The following is a 6,804-nucleotide window of genomic DNA, read 5'->3' on the forward strand; positions in this document are numbered from 1 at the left end:
AAAAGGAAAATATTTATTTAAACAGAGCTCAATGGGGTAACTATTGAGTGTATCCAGAGGTATCATCAGAGTGCATCCAGAGGAAAAAAGGAGATGGGGCCAAATGAGACTCACTCAATGGCACTCCCACACCTTTACTATTTGATCTATGCTGCCAGTAACCACACAGGGGCTGTCTTGTGGAAATCCAAGGAGGTAACAAAGTGTTCATGAGAATTGAGGGTCATAATGCATCTCTTATTCTTGTAATCCCATACACATAGGGACTTGTCATCAGCAAACTCAAAATAAACTTTTCCCCCAGAATGGAACAGAATGCCACATACCCAGCTATCATGACCCACATGGGTCATAAGGCACCAGTACTGATGTCCCACATCATAAGAGTTTAGTCTATAGATCCAGAGAGCAAGAATGGCCCAGGATGGCCACTTTTTAAAATCTCAGATCCTGTTTCTTCAGAGATGGAACAATATTAGCTTTCTGGAGCCCAGGAAATGCATTCTACCACATGCTTATATTCTCAGATCTCAGTCTTGCATTCCTTTGTTGCTACAACCCATCTGTGGACAGTCTGATCATTGGAACAGCTGGCTATCAGAGTGCCACCCTGATTGGGCCACATCATACATAACCATTCTCTGTGTCCTGTGAATGTCTTCACACAGTAGCCAGTTTGCACTTCCCACATTTTTGTAGTTTTCTCCCTTGAGGCAAACGCTATATGATCTCCATTGGGCATGGTGGCTATGGAAGAGACACTGTGATCATGGCCATGCATGGTTCTGATGCACTTAAAGCCCTGAAAATCCCATAATTTAATGGTAATATCTGCAGAATAGGAAACCAGAAGCTTTCTACTATGGTCAAAGGAAATGTCTGTACAGAGTCCATATGCCCCTGAAGAGTTCATTCAAAATCTCTAGGCTCATAATCCCACACCTTAATTGTAGCATCCTTTGAGGCAGAGACCATAACACTGAACACAGGTTGGAAAATGACTCCAGTGACTGGACTCCTAACCACTCAGTGCATATTTTCTGGCAGAAAGGGAATCCATCCTTTTGGGTCTCATTCCTGACCAAGAGGACCACCTGATGTAAATTCTTCTTTTGCTTCATTTAGCTTTGATTCTAATTCTATAATCTCCTTTTGTAATCAAATAACAGATGTCCATTTTTTTGCAGAAGACCAGCATAGTTCTTATCTAGTTCTTCAGTCATATCTAATTCAGCTTCCTTTTTTAAAACTGAATATGCCACTTCATAGCCATTTGAACAAAGATAATCTGCTATAGCTCGATTTAGTTTATCTCCTTGTCTCCGGACAGTACCATTTTGGCTGTAATGTCAAGCTTATTTTGTAGAGTGGTATGTCCCTCCTTCAGGAAATCAAATGGCTTTGCCATCCCTAAGTTTATAATTAAATATTCTGTGAAGTGGCTTCCACATCGGCAAAAACAATTCTTTTACAAATGAATCCAACCAGTAATGAGGAGATATTCAAGTATGGCTCATTCCACTGGATCACTGCATGCTGTGTCCACAGGGCCTCTTCCATCCTTCACTCCCCAAAGTGACAGATTCTTATTGAGTAAGAGGCAGAGGGTATGGGAAGAGGAGTCCTTGGTTTACATCCTGGCTCCCAACAGAAATTCAGTTCCCTTAAGGTAGGTAATGTTTGAGGGGCAAAAGTCCAAAAGAGATATTCAGCATTGTAATGGTGGTGGTCACAGTTGCTGAGTTATCATTGAAGGGTTGTGCAAGACAAGAAGACCTAGCAAGAATGTTCAGATGTCTTATTGGCAAAGACATTTAGAAAGGTAGAATACTATTAAGGAAGAGAGAGAACAATATACTTTTCTTGAGCATGAATATACCAGGCAATGAGGAGCTTTATAAAAACACAGGGGTTGGTATGAGCCAAGAGGAACTGCCATCTTGCTAAGCTTTATGAAAAGGAGGATGTACCTAGTATTTGTGTGATAGGGCTGGGTGCAAGAGCACTGTTTTAGAAGACAGGAAGGTTGTGAGTATAGTGGGCTGTGTACAGTTCAACACCTGAACGCTTACTGGGGGAGTGGAATGGTGATTCCATAACCAACATCAGAATTACTCTGGATTTGTAATTGAAATGGTTCTGTGATTTGGATTTGTCACTAACTATTCACAGATAATTATAAATTCTGGTTGTATAAGCCCAAGTTATTTCACATTTGCTTTTCAAAATGTATTAAATTGAAATTTTGTAATCCTTTATATAAAAAAAAAGAAAAAAGAAAATACTCCCCAAATGCTTAGCTGCTTTCCTCCTTTTCTTCTTGCTCTTCCTACTTGTCTCATGGGCTCAACTTTCATCATATGCCCCTCGTATATGCTCCTCATTCAAAATATTTCTCACTGTTGCCTTTCTAATCCTCCCCCATCTACCTGCAGAGTCTCTCATTTCCTTCCCTGTTGTTCACTTCATTTCCTGTCTTTAACATAATGCTTTCTGCAATGCACCCATTCATTTATAGTATTGATTATCCTAGCTGCGGTATTGCATGTCAATACATCCTGTAGCAGTGCATTGACTTGTTCTGTCTTTTGTGTACAGTACAAGATCCCTGGCTTGCAGGACCCACACCTAATCTTTGCATCCTCACTGCCTGCTCAGTGCACGGAGCAGCGAGTGGCCCCTTTGGTCCCAGACTCTGACAGGCACTTTTACACTGTTCCTAACCTGCACTGGATCTGTTCTCATCCCACCGGATCTATTCTCATTACACGTTTCTCTTTGGAATATAGTAGTAGAGAATAACTACCTAAATTTAATCCCCAGTTCAGAAAAGAATATATTTATATTTTTACCATAATGTCAGTGGAATGAGGGGACTTGATTAAGCATGGTAGTATCTGTAAACTGGTATCCATAAATTGGCTAAAATACAATTCAATAAATAGTTACAAAGAGACATCTACCAAATTTCTGACAATGGCTAATTATAAACAAAGCCAAGCTATTCCTAATATGAGATATCCTTTCTCCCTTTCAAAGATTTCAGCAGGGTTTTTGAGGATGATGGTAGAGATTTTGTGATAGTAGGCCAGTGGACTTGTTAATTCCTGGATCCTCTCTTTACCAGATATGTCAGTCAGCTTTTCATGGCTGTGGCAAAATAACAAAGAATGATGACTGACGGGAGGAAAGGTTGATTCTGGCTCACAGTGACAGAAATTTCAGGCCATGGTTAGCTGGCTCAATTGTTTTTAGGCCTGAGACACAGCAGAAACACAAGGGAGGGACATGGCATGGGAAGGCTGCTCACCTCATGGCCCCCAAGGAGTGGAGAGGCAGAGTGAAAACCAAGAGAGTGAGGGAGCAAAGGAGAGACAGTATGAATGAGAGGCAGGGAGCCAGAGAGGAAGAGGCTGGGCAACAGATGTCATCCCCAAGGCCGTAACCCAAGATCCCCTTGTTTCAACGAGGCCCCACATCCTATTCCCATCACCTCCCACTAATCCTTCAAATTATGATTGATTAGTGGATTGATCCCCTGGCCAGTTTAGATGCCATCACCTCAGAAGCCAAGAGTGCATAAAAGAATAATCTCTAGTAGGGCTAAGATGGTTGCCTCTCCCTGAGCCTTTCTAGGGATGAGAGGAGAGGTGAGAGAAAAACTGAAGAAGCCTCAGAGCCGTTTTGGCTGGGAGTGGAGAGAGCTGGGAGTGGGGAGCTTGATATTCTAAGTGGAGGAGGAATAAGTATAATAGCCAGTATTTATTGAGAGATTACCACATGTTATGTCTGATTCTAGGTACTTAAACTCTTTTAATCCTTGGTACCTCTTTTAATCCTTTTTATTAATTTTTCTGTCTAAAAATGTTTTACTCCTGTGAGGTAAGTTCCATTGTTAACCTTCTTTTGTATAGGAGGAAATTGAGGTCCAGAATGACTATGTAACTTGCTCAAGGTTGTCCAACAATACAACATCCAAGAAATCCACCAGCCAGAAAGGCGTTTCCTCCTCTTGGGGTGTGGGAGAGAAATGGAGAGGGGCTGTAGCCCTGGTCCTGAAATTGGGTGTGTGCCATTGATAATACATCTTTACAGAATATAGTTTGTAAGAAAATGAAAAGAATGTAGCTCAACTCAGCAAATATTGTTTTAGCATTTCTGTGTGCAAGGAACTTAGTAGCTGCTAGAAGTAGAAAGAGGGATACTGTTGGCAGCAGAAGAGCTGGCAGAAAAACAAAGCTGCTTGTTGATCATCTCGTCCTAGGAGCAGGCAGTGTAAACTGGGGATTAGGGATAGAGAAGCCTACCTAGGGGTTTAGGAAAGGCTTCTGATAAATAATTTTTATTGAACTGAGTGCTAAAAGACAAGTGAAGGTTGCTCAGGTAAAGGGAAAGGAGGAGTGCAGGGCCTTCTAGGAAAAAGAAACGAAAGATGCAAAACAGTATTTCAGAAGAGTGCGTATTTGGGGTGATCTACATTTGGTTTTACTAAAATCCTAAAGTCAAGGGCTATATAGTCATTGAGAGGGCTGAAGAAATAAGCAAGGCTCGTATCTTTGAGATTTTTATATGTTGCACTAATGAGTTCGGTCTGGGGCATGTCCTGGAGACATTAAAACATGTCCTGAAGATGGGGTCAAAATATGGTAGAGATCAGTGCAATAGAAGAGACCCATGTATCATCTGTAGAAATACAGATTATAAGAAAGGTGATATTTCAAATTTACAGGAGTGAGTGTCATCTATGCAATTAATAGTATTAGGAAAATTAGTGTTTTATTCTAATAAAATAAAATCTAGACTATTGCTTTATATCATCCATAAAAACAGACCAGAAGAGCCCGGCACGGTGGCGCATGCCTATAATCTCAGCACTCAGGGGCTGAGGCAGGAGGAGTGCTGTGAGTTCACTACCAGCCTGGACTACATAGTGAGTTGCAGGTCAGTCTCAACTACACAGTGAGACCCTGTCTCAAAAAAAACCCAAAAAACCAAAAAACCCCAAACAAACCCCAAAACATAAAACAAACAAACAACAACAACAACAAACAAAAAACCAAAACAAACCCGAAGAGTTAAGCATTGGAATACCAAAGAAATGGAAAAGTATTTGGAGTGTATTGGAGCACAATTTTATAAAATTTGAGCTAGGAAAGGGCTCCTTAAATAAGATATAAGTTCCAGAAGCCATTAAAGAAAAAGATTGGCCGATAAAATACCATAAAAATTAAATATTTTATCTCTACACAATAAAAGGCATGATAAAACTCAAAGACAATATGCTGAGAAAACCCTTTGGTGTATATTTAATGGGTGAATGATTCTTGTGTAGAATGTATACAAAACTTTCATAAATCATTCAAAAATAGAAACACAAGTAGAGGTTATGAACGGGCAATTTACAGGAGACATATCAAAGGCCAATAAACATGGATCAACACTAAATTAGATAACCATGAGTAAAATATAAATAATAGAAAGACTTGGTGCGAATGCTGAAAAACATCTACTTTCATACAAGGTTGTTCTTAGTGCAAATTAGTCCAGCCTTTCTGGAAGCCAGTTTAGTGTGATCCTATTCTAATAAATAATGCCCTGTGGTGGAGATCCAAGCCAACTGTCTATTATTTCTTTTTGGTGTCAAGCACCTACCTCCAGGAGGGGTGGCTCCATCCACCCCTCCAGTGGAGCCAGTCAGAACAGCTAATCAGGTCACAAGGACTGATAGTGCAGGACCGGACACAGCACGGCACTAATCACATCAGAGAGAACCTTGGGACTTTTGCTTAGAATTCAGAATCAAAACACTCCCTTCATTCTTGCTGGGCATAAACAGGGAAATATGTTGATCTTGCAAATATGTTGGCAGCTAACTGAAATCGGTGAATCAAATTATCCTTAGGGAGATATGAATATTAAGAGAAAATGAATGGGAAGAAATGGGGTCCATTGGATTAAATCTTTCCTGAAGCAAGTTCTTTACTGAGTTTGTGTCACATTGATACAATTTCCCATTTTGATGGTCTGGATTTGGCTTTTTGTTATTTGCAGTCCAAAGATCCTAACCAGTATATGAACATTTGTGCTTTTACTAAGTAATTTAATTCTAAGCATCTACTGTAAGTGTCCTTGGATATGTGCACAAGAATTGTGACTGTAGCGAAAAACTGGAAATAACCTGAACATCTATTAATTAAAGTTATTAGATAAATTATATAGATCTACATATGGAAGGCCACACAGCTATTAAACAGGAGGAGGCAGACCTTTGCTTACTTTTTTTTGGTACCAGGTAGTGAACTCAGGACCTTGTGATTGTGAGGCAAGCTTGGTGCCACTGACCTAAATCCCAGACCCACACAGCTGTACGCTTTCAAAGCACAACTTAGACACTCTGCTGAGGTGAGCAGGGTTTCTGTGGGACAGAATCAAATTGGGCGACAAGTCATGAGGCCATTGTCATAGTTTGGGTGAAAGCTGAGGGCATCAGTAAGGGTGGTGCTAGTGGGATAGAGAAATAATGTAGCTAAGAGTTTGAATCATCATCTGGGCCCTTTGGGAAGTGGAGGCAAGAAGTTGGAGAGTTAGAATCTAGTCAGGGCAACTTAGTAAATTATAATAAAATTATTATATTATTGCCTGATAGTACAGAATGTGCTGGGAATATAGCTCAGTGAGAAGCCCCTGGTTCAAACCCCATTTGTGAAAAAAGAAAAACAAAAAAGCAAAAAGAAAAAGGGAAGGCACATTATCTAGTGCATAGTAGTCACTCAACAAATGTCAGCCTGCATCATCTGCAACTAC

At 40.3% G+C, this 6,804-nt stretch overlaps 1 pseudogene; it reads right to left on the reverse strand.

Annotated features, from left to right (window-relative positions):
* Positions 1–114: 114 nt before the first annotated feature.
* On the reverse strand, positions 115–2,745 carry LOC104874004 (annotated as a pseudogene).
* Positions 2,746–6,804: the final 4,059 nt, after the last annotated feature.

The sequence above is a fragment of the Fukomys damarensis genome, unplaced genomic scaffold (genome assembly GCF_012274545.1).
Source record: "Fukomys damarensis isolate Sample0158 unplaced genomic scaffold, DMR_v1.0_HiC HiC_scaffold_15, whole genome shotgun sequence".
In the NCBI taxonomy this organism is placed as follows: Eukaryota; Metazoa; Chordata; class Mammalia; order Rodentia; family Bathyergidae; genus Fukomys; species Fukomys damarensis.